Consider the following 20,437-nt stretch of genomic DNA (forward strand, 5'->3'; position numbering starts at 1 on the left):
CAACCAGGTATCTACTTAGGAATATTACTTTGATGGTTAGAATTATCCTACTGAAAAGCCATATAACTATTAAAATAAAACATGTCATCCTAATTGCTGGTTTACACTAGGTTTATCCCTTAGTCTGTAAAGCTTTAAATTACTAATAAAGTTTGATAAATCCACTAGATTATCTGCCCTTTAGGGAAAAAAAGATGGAATGTCTGTGTGTCTGTTTCCTAAGCATTAAACACAGTGACTGATACATGACAGTTATTAATGTTTGAAAAATGGACCAACGTATTTTGCTATTATTTTGACTTGCAAAAAAATTACCTTACTACCAAATTTTACATGGCGATGGTATCTTAATTTTGTTAGGGAGCAGACCACCTTGGAAATGACAAAACCCAGACATATCTGATTACTTGTTAGATAATATAGGGTTGGACACTAGAGTGGGGAACAGTAACTACAGATATTATACATGCTAATGTGTCCAGCTTTTTAAATCCATTTTTTTGGATAATTCTTCCAATGCTCACAATATCCACAAGTAGGAATTATCCCATTTTACAAATCAAGACTCTAGAAATCGAGAAATTGAGACCCCAAAAAGCAATGATAACAAATGGCTCCAGAGCTTGGTGGTTATAACGAAGAATTCTTTCTCACGGACGATACGTGTCCACCGCACATTTATAGGTGTACTCCATCTCATCTTCACCTGGCACTCCACTGCAAGGAGCAGCCCTTACCATGGGTATTGTCAGACTCATGGCACTGATTACTTAAAAAAAAAAAAAAAATCACAATAGATCTTGAGTTGCTTCTTAAAGGTTGTGTCCAAATCACTTCTATTCATTTATTACCGGTCAAGACAAGTCACATGGCTAAGCCTGATTTCAAGGAAGCGTAGATGTACAATCCTCCCATGGAGAGAACACCTCAGAAAGGGGGGGGGGGACGAATAATTTGAACAAGAATACAATCTGCAAGTATAGTAACAAGAGCTGACCTGATTACAAGCCTGTGGCTAATAGCAAAACAAAAAGATCTCCGTCCAGAAATGCAATGGCTGCTTACGCCCATGGAGACAACCATGGTACTTTTTTTCCTTTTGTTTTCTTAGCTTTGCCTTAAACCCCCCTGTCTTCTGCACTTCTCCCACACTGACTAGGATTTGAATTCCAGGTCAGTTAGGAGCTGAATCAAGTTGTCGGTCTTTTTTTTTTTTTAAGATTTTATTTATTTATTTGACAGAGAGAGAGACAGCAAGAGCAGGAACACAAGCAGGGGCAGTGGGAGAGGGAGAAGCAGGCTTCCCGCTGAGCAGGGAGTCCGATGTGGGGCTCCATCCCAGGACCCTGGGACCATGACCTGAGCCGAAGGCAGATGCTTAACGACTGAGCCACTCAGGCGCCCATGTCAGTCTCTTCTAGGCTTGTCAAATTAGCCTCTCTGAACTGTGTGTGTATGTGTGTGTTTTAATTTGTAAAATAGGGATTATCATAATACCTACTTTCCAGGAATAGAGATATTGAAAATAATGCACTTAATATAATGGGTGTGTATGCAATGGGTATATTTTCAGTAGGGGAGCCTGAGTGGCTCAGTCCTTAAGCGTCTGCCTTCGGCTCAGGTCATGATCCCGGAGTCCCGAGATCGAGCCCCACGTCAGGCTCCCTGCTCAGCGCGAAGCCTGCTTCTCCCTTTCCCATTCGCCCTGCTTGTGTTCCCTCTCTTGCTGTCTGTCAAATAAATAAAATCTTTAAAAAAATGTGAACTATACTCCACAAGTTAATCATCAGAAAGTGAATTCCTTTATATATTAGAATATTCCTCAAGCTTTAAATCTAAGGATGGCATGACAGTATGTGTGTAGACTCCTTAGTTTGAGAAATGCTGAGTTAGTGGCTTGTCCAAAGTATGTAGAATGTAGATAGGTAGATAGACATGTAATTTTAAAGATGCTGTGCAACACAATATTTTTATATTCTGAAATTTCTATATACCCATAGTTCAGAAGAAAAAACAAAATGATAATTGATAGATCTGTATCTCAGACATGGTTAATCAAGTCCCATAGGAAGCACTGAATGTTTGTGTAGTTAAAAATCTGAAAAGCACAGGTTTACAAATTTGTTTCCTTGACCTTTTCATACATATATTGTTTATATCATTTTAACATTGATTTTTGGGGGAAAAAAAAAAAAGCCAAACAGCTCTTTTGCCATTACCAGTTACACAATGAAGTGGTAACAATAGCTCAGCATTTATTTTTCAACCTGTTTCTCTTTATTCTTCTCTAGTTTAAATCAGAGTCCCCAATTGGACTCATCATTCTTTACAGACCTAAAAATCGCTAAAATGGGGGAATTTCTTGATAGATCTAACTCTGCACCTGTACAGCCAGCCTCATAACTGCATGTAATGATGGTGGTATTTAGCCTAAGTGTTCATATGAAGCTTTTGACTCTCCATAGCTGTGTTCTATGGAGCCAAAAATACAATTAATTGGTTCATATGAAGCTTTTGCCTCTCCATAGCTGTGTTCTATGGAGCCAAAAATACAATTAATTGGTTTTCTTATCTGCAAAATGTCAAGCAACAAGTTTTATCAATTTTTTTTCCACTGTGTGGGGATGTAGAATTGATGACTTGGCCAGAAGTTTTTCATAGCAACAAGAAAAACAGATTCAGGAGAAAAATGAACATTTTTTTAGACAAATTCTTTGTCTAAAAAAATTATCTTGGACTTTAGAGAAAGTTGTGGATTTAAGTGCTGTGTAGGAAGAACCACCTATGGAAGAACCACCTATGGAATAACGCTTGTATTTTAGTCATTCTTGGCCCAATATTTTGGCATAGTATTTGCAGTTTTTCAATTCCACTAAACACAAACAAACAAAAACTGCCTCAATAGATTTTGCCACCCCTCCCTCTTGTTTTCAGCTAAGCCTTCACTGAGGAAAAATCCAGAGCAGAGGGTATTTCTATTTATGTGATGTCCCAATTCTCCATTTAAATAGCAATATTATGAAGTTACTGTACATTATCATTACTTTTCCTATTGCTTTAAAATAATTTGAAACTTGAAATAAGACTTGTGGTTTCCAATATTGGCAGGCTTGGTTATTTGGACCAAACTTAACTAAAAAGAACTAAAAACTTCAAATAAAGTATTAAAATAATCCTTCTTGAAACTATGAAGAGCTAACAATACAGCAAGGAAATGCTGGCCAAAAAGTTGAAAGGAAAACAGGAACATAGAGTGATAAGGAAACCTCAGAACTGTATGTCCTGTGGACTTTTGTGACTTTAGCAAATTTAAACTTCCATTTTGAAAACCTCTTTTGTGAGAGGCATAGAGATTAAATGCCTTTGTCTAACTGAAGTCAGAATCTAATAGCAGACTCCCCCCAAAATAAGTTGGGATTCCAGCATCACTCCTAGAGTAAATCGGAAGTAGAAAAACCCTCACAGCCCTCGCAGCCTGAGATCATATCACAAGGAAACAAATTTCAAGCCCTGAACATGAAATAAGGGGTCCCAGGTTGGTGGTGCAAAAGCAAAGGCAAATCTTTTCTGGAGAAAGAAACCTTCTTCTTAAGCTCCAATAAGTTTGCAAGTAAAATGAACAGTATACAGTCAAGGATGATCAGGCTCACTAGGAAAACACAAGGAGTGAGAATAAGCAGAATCAACAAAAGCAGATTCAAAGAGCTTCACATGTCAAAAATACTATAGAGGTTATAATTCAAGATCTCAATGTAGGAGGATCCTGAACTCACCTCCTCCCATGAACCCACCGATCTAAACCTACATACAGAACATTTTTCTCTGGAAAAACAAAACAAAACAAAAACCAAATTAGCTAAATGACTCCTACACATCAGGCAAATGAGAAAAAGAAGGGGAAAAAAAATCAAAATGGGTCTAAGAGGCTGAAACACAATCTCACTATAAACCATACTCCTGATGTGGTGACCCACAATTGAGAGCAAACACACAACTCCAAGCTTCTCCCTTAGTAGCAAACACCCCATATCTGGTACCTTTGAGAGATGAGCCTCCAAAACATGTAGCTTTGAAAAGTTAACAGGGCTTGTGTGACATAACCCACAAGGCTATAGCAAACTGAACAACAGTTCTTAAAAGGCTTGCATGGACTCAACTGGCTATCCCCTAGGGCACACTGCAAAGGCAGCTGAAATTCACCCAGTCTTACTGTGAAAGAGGCCTATTTGTTTGTCTTAAAAATTCACCTGAGGGGCAGGCTTCTGATTTAACATAGGACTACTGAAGTACTTCCAAAGACCATGGAGTCCAACGAATACCCTCTTTGAACTCTCTCTCTGCCTTGCTCCAGGAAACTGGAATCTCCTGGAAAGGAGCCTGTATGGTGTCCCAGTTCTTGCAGCTACCACCCAGGTGTCACCCCCTTGATTGTCTGGCTCTGGTGGACAGTGTGACTTACATTCATGGATCCCACAAAACTGTAACAAGCAGAGAAGGAGTTCTTAATTGGCCACTCTCCAGGGCACAGCAGAGACAGAGACTGAAATACACCTAAGTTTTTCTGGGAAAGAGGCCTATAACTTATGTTTTTGGGCCTAAGGAGCAGGCTTCTAATTAAACACACATCTAGGCACCGACTACAATTATCTCCCAAACCCAGGGAGTTTGCTGGGTACCATCTTTACACTTTCCCTCTGCCCTGTCCCGGGCTGCTGGGGTCTCTGAGAAAGGAACTTATGCACATACCTGGTGGCTTGGCTTTTATAGTTGCCACCCAGAGGACACAACCCTGATAGCCTGGCTCTCATGGCCAGTGGGTCTTGTGTTCTCAGGTTTATTGGGATGGTAACAAAGAAACAGTTCTTAACTGGCTATCACCCCAGGGACAAGGATCAAGGGAATAGCCATAAAGGCCTATCTCTCAGGCTTCCTCTGAAAAATGGACCTTTACTGGTCTAGCTGCCAATCAGCCTGAATCTAGGTGCTGAGATCTTCCTTTTTAGGACACTGATAGTGGCTCCCAGTGTTTGATGGTATAGCAAGACCTAAGAACAAAGTAGGTTGGTCGGACAATCATTAGGGTTTAATAGACAACCAAGAGCTAGGTCAGGGTTGAAGAGTAAGATTCATTTCCGACAAGAGGCCACTCCTTTAAGGCTGGGGGGAGGGGAGAGTTCGTTGGTGAGTTCCGGTCCAAGATGGCGACATAGGAAGACCCCAAACTCACCTCCTGAGTGATAGGTGTTATCACTATCCTTACTCAATGGTGCTATCAATAGAGATGTTAAAAGGATTTAAATTCCCTGGTTAGCTTTCTATAAAAGACCAACCCTAAAAGACCTCAGTGGGACCCCTCTCACTCCTGAGAGCTTTTTCTGTATCCTACTTAATAAACTTCTATTGCTTTACTCTCCTTAGTTCATGAGATTCATTCTTCGACTCTGTGAGACAAGAACCTCACTCTCCCACTTCACCATAGGCAAATTCATCTGCCCTGGGGCACAGAAAGAAAGGTGCAGTTGAAAGGGCGATCAGTAAATAAATAAACCAGCCCTAGAACCCTACCAAATACTGGGGGAGCTGCTGGAATTCTTCCTGGGTAGGAGGGCTGGTGAGCCCTAGGGGTTTTTTCCCCTGCCACCTTGATATCACAGATGGGAGCAAGGTTTGCGCATGGTACTTGGTCTCAGGGAGTCCCCGGCCCACACTAGCCCTACCCATCCCACCAAGGTGGTCCTAGCACAGCATATACTGAGACGACCTGGTCTGTACTCACTACAGTTCCAGCTGTCTTGCTAAGGTGATACAGGTGCAAAGTACCCCAGAATACTCCTGGCAGGCCTGTACTACTTTGGCTTTAGATGGCTTGCTAGGGCACCCCTGGCTCACACCTGCTTTGGTTCCAGCCACCCAGCTAGAGTGCCTCCTGTGTGGAGCACCCCAGGAACTCTTTTCCCATGCCTGCCTTAATCCCAGCCACCCTCTGAGGTCATCCTTTGCATGGAGTGCCCTGGGATTCCTGGCCTGTGCCCAGCCATGGTGCCCCCTGTGCTCACCACCCTCAGACATCCTATTTGCACCCACTTCAGCTTCAGCTGTCCAGGCAGGGTACCCTCTGCATGGACAGAATTTTCTGGCCCATGCCCACCTCAGCAACAACTGTCCTTCCAAGGTGCCTCCTGTGCAGAGCACTCCCAGGACATCCTGGCCCATTCCCTGTCTTCACTCCAGCTGCCCTCACCAGGGCAACCCCTGCATAGAGTGCCCTGGGACACCCCAGCTTTCACCGATTTCAGCTTCAGCTGTCCTGCCAGGACACCCTCTCTGCAGAGAGCCCCAGGACCACCCCACTCCAGGCCCACTTTAGCTCTGGCTATCCCATCAGGGCAGCCCCAGCAAAGTGCCCTGGTCTCCCAGCCTATGCCAGCCACAGCTCCAACCAACTACCCAGTCACCAGGCACACACAGGCTACAAAGGGAATGACCACACACAAGACCATTCCTTCAAATTTAGAAGTAGCTATACTGCTTAATTCATGGAAATAAACACAGAAAGTCAACCAAATGAGGAGAGAGGGGAATATACTCCAAATGGAAAAAACAAAAAACAAAAAACAAAAAACAAAACCTCAAAAAAGAAATGAAATGGTGATAAGCAATATGTCTGACAAAGAATTTAAAGTCATGATCATAAACATGCTTACTGGACTGAAGAATGGAAGAACTCAGTAAAATTCAACAAAGAAAATATAAGAAAGAACCAATCAGAGGTGAAGAATTATTAAAATGAAAAATATATTAGAGGAAATCAATTGATTAGTGGATACAGAAGAATGAACAGTGATCTGGAACACAAGTAATTAATGGAAAGAATCCAAGGTGAACAGGAAAAAAAAAAAGATTTTCAAAAAATGAGGGTAGGTTAAGGGATTTCTGGAACACATCAAGCGCACAAACATTCACATTATAGAAATCCCAGGAGAAGAGAGAGAAAGGGGCAGAAAACTTAAATAGCTGAAAACTTCCTTAATTGGGGAAAGAAAACAGACATCCATCTTCAGAACGGACAGAGAGTTCCAAACAAGATGAACCCAAGGAGGTCCATAGCATGACACATGATAATTAAAATGTCAAAGATTAAAGATAAAAAGAGACATTTAAGAGCAGCAAGAGAGAAGCAAGAAGTTGTGTACAAGGAAAACCTGTTAAGGCTATCAGCTCCTTTTTCAGCACAAACTTTGCAGGCCAGAACAGAGTGGCATGATATATTCAAAGTGCTGAAAAGAAAAAAACCTACTGCCATGAACACTCTACCTGGCAAGGCTATCATTCAGAACTGAAGGAGAGAAAGTTTCCCAGACAAAAGTTAAAGGAGCTTATCACCACTAAAACATATTCACAAGAAATGTTAAAAAGAATTATTTAAGTGGAAAATAAAAGGCCATAACTAGAAGAAAATTATAAATAAAAAGATGTAAAATATGACAAAATATACATAAAATGTGGAAAGGACACTAAAAAAAGTTCTTTTAGAATGTGTGTGAACTTACGTGACCATCAACTTAACATAGACTGCTATGTACTTAGGCTGGCATATGAACCTCATGGGAGCCATAAACTTAAAACATGTAACTGATCCACAAAAATAAAGGGAAGGAAAGCTAAAAAAAAAAAAAGTCCTCAATCACAATAGAGGAGAGCATGAGAAGAAAGGAACAGAGAAGAACTACAAAATGACCAGAAAATAATTAACAAAATGGCAATAAGTACATACCTATCAATAGTTACTTTAAACATAATTGTCTAAATGCTCCAATAAAAAACACAGGATAGCAGAATGGATAAAAAAAAAAAAAAAAAGACCTATCTGTACTCTGCCTACAAGAGATTCATTTCAGAGTTAAGGACATATACAACTGAAAAGGATGGAAAAAAGATATTCCATACAAATGGAAGTGGGGGGAAAATCTAGGGTAGTATACTTCTATCAGACACAACAGATTTTAAAACAAAGACTGTAACAAGAGACAAAAAAGAGCATTACATAATGATAAAGGGATTAATCCAAAAAGAGGATATAACCATTGTAAATATCTATGCACCCAGCATTGGAGCACCCATATACATAAAGCAGTTACCAACAGACATAAAGGGAGAAACTGATAGTAATGCAGTAATAGTAGGGGACTTATACCCATGGAAAGATCATTCAGATAGAAAAATCAACAAGGAAACAGTGGCTTTGAACAACACATTAGACCTGAAGGACTTAACAGGTATATGCAGAACATTTCATCCAAAACCAGCATATACATTCTTTTCAAGTACACATGGAACATTCTCCAAGATAGATTACCTGTTAGACTGCAAAACAAGTTTTAAGAAATTAAGATTTAAATCATATCACATTTTTTTGATGACAATAGTATGATACTAGAAATCTATCACAAGAAAAAGTCAGCCACTAATACCAAACTAATAATGTTAAACTAGTAATGCTTTATGTTTATGTTATCATGCTACTAAACAGCCAACAGGTCAATGAAGAAATCAAACAGGAAGTGTGGGGGAAAAAAAAGTAAATGGAGACAAAGAAAATGAAAACACAGTGGTTCAAAATCTTTGGCACACAGAAAAAGCAGCTCCAAGAGAAGAATTTATAGTGATATAGGCCTACTTCAAGAAACAAGAAAACCTCAACCTCACCTTACACCTAAAGGAACTAGAATAAGAAAAATAAAGCTCAAGGTTAGTAAAAGGAAGGAAATAATAAAGATCAGCACGGAAATAAATGACAGAGACTAAAACACAGTAGAAAAGGTCAAGGAAACCATGGAACTGATTATTTGAAAAGATAAACAAAATTGCTAAAACTTTAGCCAGAATCCATTAGACAAAAAGGAGAGGACCTAATAAAGGTAACAGGAAATGAAAAACAACCACCACCACATCAATACAAAAGATTATAAGTGAATGCTACAAAAAATCATATGTCAAAAATTGGACAACCTAGAAGAAATTGATAATTCATAGAAATATATTAATCCAAAACTGGATCAGGAAGAAATAGAATGTTGGGACAGATCAATTACTGGTAATGAAATTAAATCAGTGATCAAAAAACTCCCAAAAACAAATCTAGGACCAGATGAATTCACAGGTAAATTCTACTGAACATTTAAAGAAGAGTTAAAATAAAGCCAGAATTACCGTGATACCAAAACCAGACAAAACACTACAAAAAAGAGGGAAACTACAGGTCAATATCCCAGATGAAGACAGATGCAAAATTCTTAATAAAATATTAGCAAGCTGCTTTCAACCATACATTAAAAGGATTATTCACCATGATCAAGTGAGATTTGTTCTGATGATGCAAGATGATTCAGTACTCACAAATCAATGTGATAACCTACATAAATAAAACAAAGGATAAAAATTATACAATCACCTCAATAGATACAGAAATAGCCTTTGACAAAATTCAACATCCATTTATGATAAACACTATTAACAAAGTGGGTTTGGAGGGAATATACACCAACATAATAAAAGCCATATATGAAAAACCTGCAGTGAAGATCATATTCAATGATGGAAAGCTGAAAACTTTTCCTCTAAAGATCAAAGACAAGAAATTCACTCTCACCACTTTTATTCAGTATAGTACTGTAAGTCCTAGCCACTCAGTCAACAAGAAATAAAAGCTACATTTATAAGAAGTAAAACTGTCACTGCTTGCAGATGACATACTCTACATAAAAATTCCTAAAGGCTCCACCAAAATATATTAGAAATAATAAATGAATTCAGTAAGATTGCAGGATACAAAATATACAGAAATCTTATGTTTCTATATGCTAATAACTAAATATCAGAAAGATAAATTAAGAAAACAATTCCATGTACAATTGCACCAAAAAGAAAATAAACTTGACCAAGAAAGTGAAAGACTTGTACTCTGAAAACTCCAAAAACACTGATGAAAGAAATTGAAGGCAACACTAACAGATGGAAAGATATCCCATTCTCATGGATTGGAAGAATTAATGTTGTTCTTTTTTTTTTTTTTTTTTTAAAGATTTTATTTATTTATTTGGCAGAGAGAGAGAGAGCAGGGGAAGCAGAGACAGAGAGAGAAGCAGGCTCCCCACTGAGCAGGGAGTTCAATGCAGGACTTGATCCCAGGATCCTGGGATCATGACCTGAGTCAAAGGCAGACACTTAACCAACTGAATCACCCAGAGACCCCAAGAATTAGTATTATTAAAATGTCCATATTACCCAGAACAATCTGCAGATTCAATCTACAGAATCTTATTAAAATACCAATAAGCATTTTTCACAGAACTAGAATCATATTATAATTTGTATGGAAGTACAAGAGATCCTGGATAACCAAAGCAATCCTAAGAAAGATAACCGTAGCTGGAGCTATTACGATATTAAGATACACTACACAACCGTAGTAATCAAAACAGGATGGTACTGGCACAAAAACAAATACATAGATGAATATAACAAAATAGAGAGCCCAGAAACAAGCCCACACCACTACAATCAATTAATTCATCCATGACAAAGCAGGCAAAAACTGTCTCTTCAACAAATGATGCTTGGAAAACTGGATAAATATGTGCAAAAGAAGGAAGCTGGACCACTTTCTTACACCATACACAAAAATAAACTCAAAATGGGTAGAAGACCTAAATGTGAGACCTGAGACAATAAAACTCCTAGTAGAAAACATGGGCAGTATTTGCTATGAAATCAGCCTCAGCAACAGTTTTCTAGGTAAGTCTCCTCAGGCAAGGAAAACAAAAACAATATACTGTTGGGACATTAGAATAAAAAGTTTTTGCACAGTGAAGGAAACCATCGACAAAACTAAAAGGCAACCTACTGAATGGCAGAAGATATTCACAAATGATGTATCAAGTAAAGAGTTAATATCCAAAATATATAGAGAACTTATACAATCCACCAACAAAAAACCCAAATGATTGGATTAAAACATAGGCAGAGGACAGAATAGATATTTTTTCCAATGAAGACATATAGATGGCCAATAGACCCATAAAGCATGTTAACCATCACTGATCATCAGGGAAATGCAAATCAAAAACACAATGAGATATCACCTTATACCTGTCAGAATGGCTAGAATCAAGAAGAAACAAGTGTTGGTGATCATCTGGAGAAAAAAAAAAAAAGAACCCTTGTGCATGGCTGGTGGTAATGTAAATTGGTGTAGCCGCTATGGAAAATAGTATGAAAGTTCCTCAAAAAACAAAAGAGAAATGCCATTTGATCCAGTAATTCTACTGTGGGTATTTACCGAAACAAAGCAAAAATCATAATTAAATCCTTATAGTCATTGCATCATTATTCACAATAGCCAATATATGGAAGCAACCTAAATTTCCATTGATAAAGGGATAAAAATGTGGTGCATGTATATTCACATGTGTGTGCACGCACACACAGAAGTATATTACTCAATCATAAAAAAGAATGAGATCTTGCAATTTGTGATGACATGGAGCTACCTAGAAGATATTATGCTTAGTGAAAGAAGTCAGACAAAAAAAGACAAATACCATATGATTTCACATACATGTGGAATCTAAAAAACAAAACAAACAAACAAGAAGCAGAAAGAGACCCATAAATAGAACAGATGGTTGCCAGAACACAGGGGTAGGGGGTGAGGGGAATGGGTAAAATGGGTAGAGGGGAGTGGGAAATACAGACCTCCAGTTATGGAATGAATAAATAACAGGAATAAAAGGTCTAACATAGGGAATATAGTCAATGATATCGTGGAAGCATTTTATAGTGACAGTAGCTACAGTTGTGGTAAGCATAAGATACAGATTTATCAAATCACTATATTTTACACCTGAAATTAATGTAACACTGTGTGTCAACTATACCTCAATTAAAAAAATAATTAAAAACAAAAAATAGAATAATCACTGAAAAAAGGAAAGTCATTTTTAGATGACTGAATATTTTATATTTTCTTTCTTGTAGTTGTGCATTTGTAGAAAATTTGAAAAAATAAAAGAAATAGAGGTGATCAGTTATTCCACTACTCATAAGTGCTGACTATTAATGGTGGCATATGGCCATGTATTCTTCCAGGCATTTTTCTAGTTGTGTGGTATGGTTGTATTGTTAGATATATCATACTGAATACACTTTGATAACCTACTGGTTTTTGTTTTTTTTGTTTAACAATTGTCAACATCACTCTTAAAGTCTTTATAGTTCCCAATCACAAACAGAACCATGTATTTTTAGTCAGCTTCAAATTTTGGACATTTACCTTAATATTTGTTCTGAATTTGATTTTATTATATATAATGCTATGATAAACATCCCTGAGCATAAAGCTAATTAAGAAGAAAAAAAAAAAGATGGGAGAGGTAGGAGTTTTATCTAATGAATAGAGAACACAGAGAGTTAAGGAAAATAAACAGGAATATGTTCCAAGCAAAATAACCAGATGTCGTAAAATGAACATGACTGATTTACCTAATAAAGAGTTGAAAAGATCATAAAGATACTACTGAGCTCAGAAGAATGAATAAACAGAATAAGAATTTCAACAAAGAGAAAATATAAGAAAGTACCAAATAGAACTCAAAGAACTGAAGAATACAATAACTGAACTAAAGAATACAATACAGGGGTTCAAGGGCAGATGAGGCAGAAAACTGAATGGCAGGGCATTGGAACCCATTCAATCAGAGCAGAAAAAAAAAACAATGAAAAAGTGTGATGTTAGCTTAAGAGAGTTATGGAACAAATTCTAGCAGACCAATATTCACATGATAGGCATCCCAGAAGGAGGAGAGAAAGTGGCAGAACATTTATTTGAAGAAATAATGGCTGAAAACTTCCCTATCTGAGGAAGGAAACAAACACCCAGATCCAGGATGCCTAAAGAATCCAAAAGAGTTCAAAGAGGCCCTTACCAAGACACATTATAACTGGAAGGTCAAAAGGTAAAGACAAGGGGAGAATCTTAAAACAGCAAGAGAAAAACAACTCATTATGTACAAGATAACCTCCACCAGACTACAGTCAGACTTTTCAGCAGAAACTTTGCAGGCCAGAAAGGAGTGGCATGATATATTCAAAGTGCTAAAAGAAAAGGATGGCCTATCCTCTGTGCAGCACAGTTGTCTTTCAGAATTGAAAGAAAGACTGGGATGCCTAGGTGGCTCAGTCATTTGGGTGGCTGACTCTTGAATTTCACTTAGGTCATGATCTCAGAGTCCTGGGATTGAGCCCCTCATCAGGCTCCACACTCAGCATGGAGTTTGCTTGAAGATTCTCTTTCTCTCCCTCTGCCCCTCCCCCCCAAAAAGAAATAAATGTTAAAAAAAAAGAATTGAAAGAAAGATAGTGTTTTTTAGATAAGCAAAAACTAAAGGAATTCATTACCAGTAGATTGGCCTTATAAGATGATAAAGGGACTTTCTTAACTTGAAATGACATGATGCTAATTAGTAAGAGGAAAGCATGAAAGTATAAATTTCATGAGTAAGGTAAACAACAGCAAAATTTGGAATAATCTAATGTTGTAAGTTGATGGGTTAATCACTTATAGAGCTAGTGTGAAAGTTATAAGAGTAGTAAAAATAACTACCACTACAATAATTCATTAATAGGTACATAAGATAAGAAGATGTAAATAGTGACATCAAAAACAAAATATGGGAGGGGAGTAAAAATGTAGAGTTTTAGAATGCATTTGAACTTAAGTTGTTGTCAGCTTAAAATAAATGATTATAAGTTGTTTTATGTAAAGCTCTTGGTAACCACAAAGCAAAAACCTATAGAAGATACACTAAGAAAAGAGAAAGGAATTTAAGCCCACTACTGTAAAATCTCAATCACAAAGAGAGCAAGAGAAGAAGGAACAAAGGAATTACAGAGCAGCCAGAGAACAATTAACAAAATGGTAATAAGTCCATATTTATCAATAATTTTTTTTTAAAGTAAAAGAACTAAATTCTCTAGTCGAAAGATGTGGAGTGGCTGAATGAACTAAGAAACAAGACCTATATGCTACCTATAAGAGACTCACTTCAGATGCAAGGACACACACAGACTGAAAGTGAGGGGATGAAAAAAGGCTATTCCATGCAAATGGAGACCAATAGAAAGCTGGGGCAGCTTTACTTATATCAGATAAAATAAACCTTAAGACAAAGATTGCAATAAGAGACAAAGGAGATCATTATATAATGATAAAGGGGGTCATTCCAAGAAGAGGATATAACATTTGTAAATATCTATGCAACCAACATAGAAGCACCTAAATATATAAAGCACATATTAACAGACTTAAAGGGTGAAATAGACAACAATACAGTAAGAGTAGGGGACATTAATATCCCACTTTCATCAATGGATGGATTAGACAGAAATTAATATAGAAACAGTAGTCTTAATAACACATTAGACCTGATTGACTTAGATATTTACAAAATATTCCATCCACACATTATCAAGAAAACAAAGAACATTCTCCAGAATAGATCATATGTTAGGGCACAAAATATGTCTTAATAAATTTAAGGACACTGAAATAATATCAAGCATCTTTTCTGACCACAGTGGTATGAAACTGGAAATAAAGTACAAGAAGAAAGCTTAAAAATTAACAAATACATGGAGATTAAACATGCCACTTAACAACTAATGAGTCATAGAAGACAAAAGGGAAATAAAAATATCTTGAGACAAATGGAAATGGAAATACAATATGCAAAAACTTATGGGATGCAGCAAAAGAAGTTCTAAGAGGGAAGTTCGTGTGATAAATGCCTACGTCAAGGAACAAGAAAAAAATCTCAAATCAAGAAACTACGAAAAGAACTAAACTCCAAGTTAGAAGGACGTAGGAGGTCCGTGGGTGGCTCAGTTGGTTAAGCATCTGCCTTCTGCTCAGGTCATGATTGAGCCCCGCATCAGGCTCCGCTCATCAGGGAGCCTGCTTCTGCCCCCTTCCCCTGCTCATGCTCACACTCACTCTCTCTCTCTTAAATAAATAAAATCTTTTAAAAAAATTTAAAGGGATGTTAACAATAAAGATCAGAACAGAAATAAAGGACTAAAAAGAATTAAAAAGATGAATTAAATGAGTTTTTTTTTTAAAGATAAAAAAGCAGAGATCTCAGCTAGACTCACCAAGGAAAAGGGAAGACTCAAAATCAAGAATGAAAGAGGAGACATCACAACTGATACCACAGAAGTACAAAAAATGAGACTATGAACAATTTTTCACCAAGTTGGACAACCTAGAAGAAATGGTAAATTCCTAGAAACAACTTACTAAATCATGAGAAAATAGAAAATCTGAACACAGTGATTACTAGTAAGGAGATTGAATCAGTAATCAAAAGCCTCCCCATAAAAGTTTAGGACTAGATGGCTTTACTGGTGAATTCTACCAAGCACTGAAAGAAGAATACAAATCTTCTCAAACCCTTCCAAAATATAGAAGGGAAGAAATACTTCCAAATTCATTTTATGAGGCCAAAATTACCCTGATACTGAAACCAAATAAAGACACTACAAGAAAAAAGTGTTAGAAGCCAATATCCTTGGTGAACATAGATGCAAAAATTTACAATAAAATATTAATAAACAGAATTCAATGTTACATTAAAAGGATTATACACCATGGTCAAGTGGGATTTATTCCAGTGATGCAAGATAATTCAATATCCAGAAAAACCGATGTGATAACAAAATGAAGGATAATAAAATGAAGGATAAAAATCATAGGATCATCTCCATAGATGCAGAAAAAACATGTAACAAAGTTCAACCTTCACTTAATAAAAACTTTCAGCTAGGGGCGACTGGGTGGCTCAGACATTAAGCATCTGCCTTTGGCTCAGGTCGTGATCCCAGGGTTCTGGGATTGAGCCCTGCATCAGTCTCCCTGCTCAGCGGAAAGCCTGCTTCTCCCTCTTCTGTTCCCCCCCCGCTTGTGTTGTCTCTGTCAAATAAATAAATAAAATCTTTAAAGAAAAAAATTTCAGCTTATTACTTTGACATAGTAAAAGCCAAATATGACAAGCCCATAGCTAACATACTCAATAGCAAAAAACTATTCTCTAAGATCAGAAATAAGACAAGAATGTCCATGCTTGCCACTTTTAGCCAACATAGTATTGGAAATTTTAGCCAGATCAATTAGGCAAGAAAAGAAGTAAAAGTCATCCAGATTGGAAAGGAAGAAAATTGTCATTATTTGCAGGAGACATAGTAAATATAAAAATCCCCTAACAACGTCATCAAAAAAAAAAAAAAAAAAAATTAGATCCTGTAAATTCGGTAAAGTTGTAGAATACAAAAATCAACATACAAAAATCTGTTGTGTTTCTAATCTTAATAATTAACCATCAGAAAGAGAAATTAAGAAAACAATACCATTTGCAATTGCATCCAAAAGAAAGTATTTAACCAAGGAGGTGAAAGACCAGTATACTAAAACTATAAGATGTTGATGAAAACAATTGAAGAGATAAGATATTCCATGCTCATTGATTCCAAGAATTTGGTAAAATGTCCATACTTCTCAAAGCAATCTACAATTTCTATCGAAAATTTGAATGGCATTTTTCATAGAAATAGAACAAAGAAACCTAAGATTTGTACGGAACCACACAAAAGACCCTAAATAGCCCAAAAAACATTGAGAAAGTAGAAGAAAACTGCAGTCATTGCATTCTCTGATTTCAAATGATATTACAAATCTATAGTAATTAAATAATATGACATTAGCTGAAAAACAGATACATAAATGGGGCGCCTGCGTGGCTCAGTCAGTTAAGTGTCTGTCTTTGGCTCAGGTCATGATCTCAGGGTCCTGAGATAGAGCCCCGCATTGGACTCCTTGCTTAGAGGGGAGCCTGCTTCTCCCTCTTCCTCTGCTGCTCCCCCTGCTTGTGCTCTCTCAAATGAATACATAATATCCTAAACAAATAAACAAAAACAAACAAACAAAAAACAGATATGTAGATCAATGGAATAGAGATCACAAAAATAAATCCATGCTTACGTGGTCAATTAATTTGTAACAAAGGAGCTAAGAATATAGAATAGAAAAGGACGGTCTGTTTAATAAATGGTGTTGGGAAAATTCAACAGCCACATGCAAAAGAATGAAACTGGACCACTATCTTACATCATATATAAAAACTAAGACTTGAATGTAAGACCTGCAACCATAAAACACCTAGAAAAAAAACATAGGCAGTAAGCTCTTTGTCATTGGTCTTGGAGTTTTGTTTTTGTTTTTGATTTGACACCAAAAGTCAAGACAACAAAAGCAAGAACAAACAAGTGGAGCTATATCAAAGTAAAAAGCAAAGGAAACCATCAATCAAATGAAAAGATAACTTACAGAATGGGAGAAAATATTTGTAAACCATATATGTTTACAAAGGGGTAAATGTCCAAAATATATAAATAATTCATACAATTCAATAGCAATGAAAAATAAAATATGATTAAAAAACAAGCAGACATTTTTCTAAAGAAGACACACAGATGGCCAACAAGTACATGAAAAGGTTGTCAACTTCCTTAATCAGGGACATGCAAATCAAAACCATGATGATAAACCACCTCACACCTATTAGAATGTTTTTATCAAAATGTCAAGGAATAAGTGTTGACAAAGATGTGGTGAAAGGGAATGCTTGTGCATGGTTGGCAGGAACGTAAATTGTTACAGGCACAATGGTAAATAGCATGGAGTTTCCTCAAGAAATTAAAAATAGAACCACCATGTGATACAGCATTCCATACCGGGTATTTATACAAAGGAAACAAAACCATGGACTCAAAAAGACATCTGCACCCCTATGTTCATTGCAGCATTATTTACAATAGTCAAGATGTTAAAACAACCTAAGTGCTCATCGATGGATGAATGGATAAAGAAAATGTGGTAGACATATATAATGAATACCATTCAGTCATACAGAAGAAGGAAATCCTGCCATTTGCGACAACATAGATGGGCCCTGAGGGCAATATTCTATGTAAGAGAAGTCAGACCGAGAAAGACAAATACTGTATGATTTCACTTACAAAATATATTTATAAAATATAAAAAGAAAATGTAACTCAAATACAGATAATTGATTGGTAGTTGCCAAAGGCAAGTGTTGGGATATAGACAAAATTAGTGATGGTGGTCAAAAGGCACAAATTCCCAGTTATAAAATAAGTTCTGGGGATGTGATGTACAGCATGGTGACCATAATTAAAAATACTGTGCTGTGTATTTGGAAAGTTGCTGAGCCACCTGGGTGGCTCAGTCCGTTAACCGTCTGCCTTTGGCTCAGGTCATGATCCCAGAGTCCTGGGATCAGGTGCTGCTTCAGGGGTCCCTGCTCAGTGGGGAGTCTGCTTCTCCCTCTGCCTCCACCCTCCCCCTTGTGTTCACGCTGTCAAATAAATTAAAAAAAAAAAGAAAGTTGCTGAGAGTAGAACTTAAAAGTTTTCTTCACAAGAAAAAAATTTGTAACAAATTTGGTGATGATGGATGTTAACTTATTGTGGTGATCGTTTTGCAACAAATATGTATGTAGAAAGAGGTTATATAACATTATAGTAGTTTCAGTTTACATCAGTTATGTCTCAATTTAAAAAGATATATGGACATAAAAAAAGGCTGCATGGTAAAATTTCTATATCTCCTTTTAAAATATGCAATTCAAAGCTTCAGCTCCATAAAATGATTAAAAATATAGTATAAAGCTTTAAAAAGTCAGACAACAAGCTGCATTATGAATTATTTTTAAAGCAATGATATGCAAACAAAGATATTTTCAGGGAAAAGAAAAAGTGACTGACTTGAAAATGATCCAAATAGAACTTTTAGAGATGAAAAAATATATTAAAAATTTTTAAGATTTCAATAGATAAGTTTAACAGATTGGGCACAAAGAATTAGAAACTAAGAAATAGAAGAAATTGTACAGATTGCAGAATAGACAAAAAGATGGACAAGAATAAGAATCCATTCACATCATGGAGAATGAAAAGGTCAAACATGTTTAATCAGAGTTCCAGAAGTTCCAGGGCGACAATGGGCCAGAGGTAATAATTTGAAGAGATAATATCTGAAACATTCTTCAGAATTTATTAAAAACAAAAACAAATGACACTTTCTGTTTAATGTTAATAATCCCTTCATGAAAACCAGATGTTGGTTTTGAAAACACTGACTGGAAATCTATTTCCTATAAAATAAAAATTGTTATCCATCAACCCCAAATCTCCAACTCCTTTCCCCAACAGCTATCAGGAAGAAAATGTTTTAAGACATTTCCTGATCAGTAAGCAAATTAGTATGGTCGTCACTAAACAGTTGCTTCAGTGCAGTAACACATTTCACATACCCTTTGTTGACACTGAGGGTGGTTTGCAAAATAGCGATGTGATTCTGATTTACAACTAATTGCATTTGGGATATAACAAGAATTTATCTGCATGTTGATTTAAAATGATGTACTGACTTTTGGAACATAAATTTTCTATAAAAATTATTAGCTCCAAATTTTGTACTGAGATACATGGATAGTCTTTGAAGTTTTGGGAATAACCAAAAGCATTCTATTTTTTTTAAAAGATTTGAGAGAGAGCAAGAGAGAAAGAGAGAGAGATCACAAGCAGGGGGAAGGGCAGAGGGGGAAGCAGACTCCCCGCTGAGCAGGGACCCTGATGTGGGGATCACGACCTGAGCCAAAGGCAGACACTTAACCAACTGAGTCACCCAGGTGCCCTAACCAAAAGCATTCTAATGAGAAAATGTCAAACAAGGGGATGTCTGTCCTAAAGGGGATGCTAGTATTCTGAAGCTCTGAATTAGACACATTTAGTGTGTAATGGATGCACACTTATATCCTTACTTGGTTCTTCCTATTGATAAATGGGTGATCTAATTTACATACATGTGATGCTGTCCACTTTGGCAGCCTCTGAACATTGGGAGCTCACACTTAACACTAACAGATCATTTTAAAAAGAAAAAAGAAAGATTAGAGAACAGAAAATAAGTCTCCTTGTTGGTATCTGTGTTAGTTAGCTATTACTACAATAAAGAATAACATCCACCACAAAATCTTAGCATCATGTGGCAATAAGCATTCATTTCTAGTTGACGTGTTTGTGGAGACTGTAGCAATTGAAGACTTTTATACTAGCTTCAGATCTTTCATACATTCAGACACCCAGAGGCAACTTTTTTTTTTTCCTGCAAAACTAATGAACTTTAAGCTTTAGGACTCCTACTTGCATGAATTATTTTGTAAAAATTTCAAAAGAATTAAAGGGCAATTGTTGGAGACCATGATCTCTCTCCCACCCCCCACCTCTCCTCCTAGTTCCTGCGTCA

This window comes from Zalophus californianus, chromosome 1, assembly GCF_009762305.2.
Source record: "Zalophus californianus isolate mZalCal1 chromosome 1, mZalCal1.pri.v2, whole genome shotgun sequence".
Taxonomy (NCBI): domain Eukaryota; kingdom Metazoa; phylum Chordata; class Mammalia; order Carnivora; family Otariidae; genus Zalophus; species Zalophus californianus.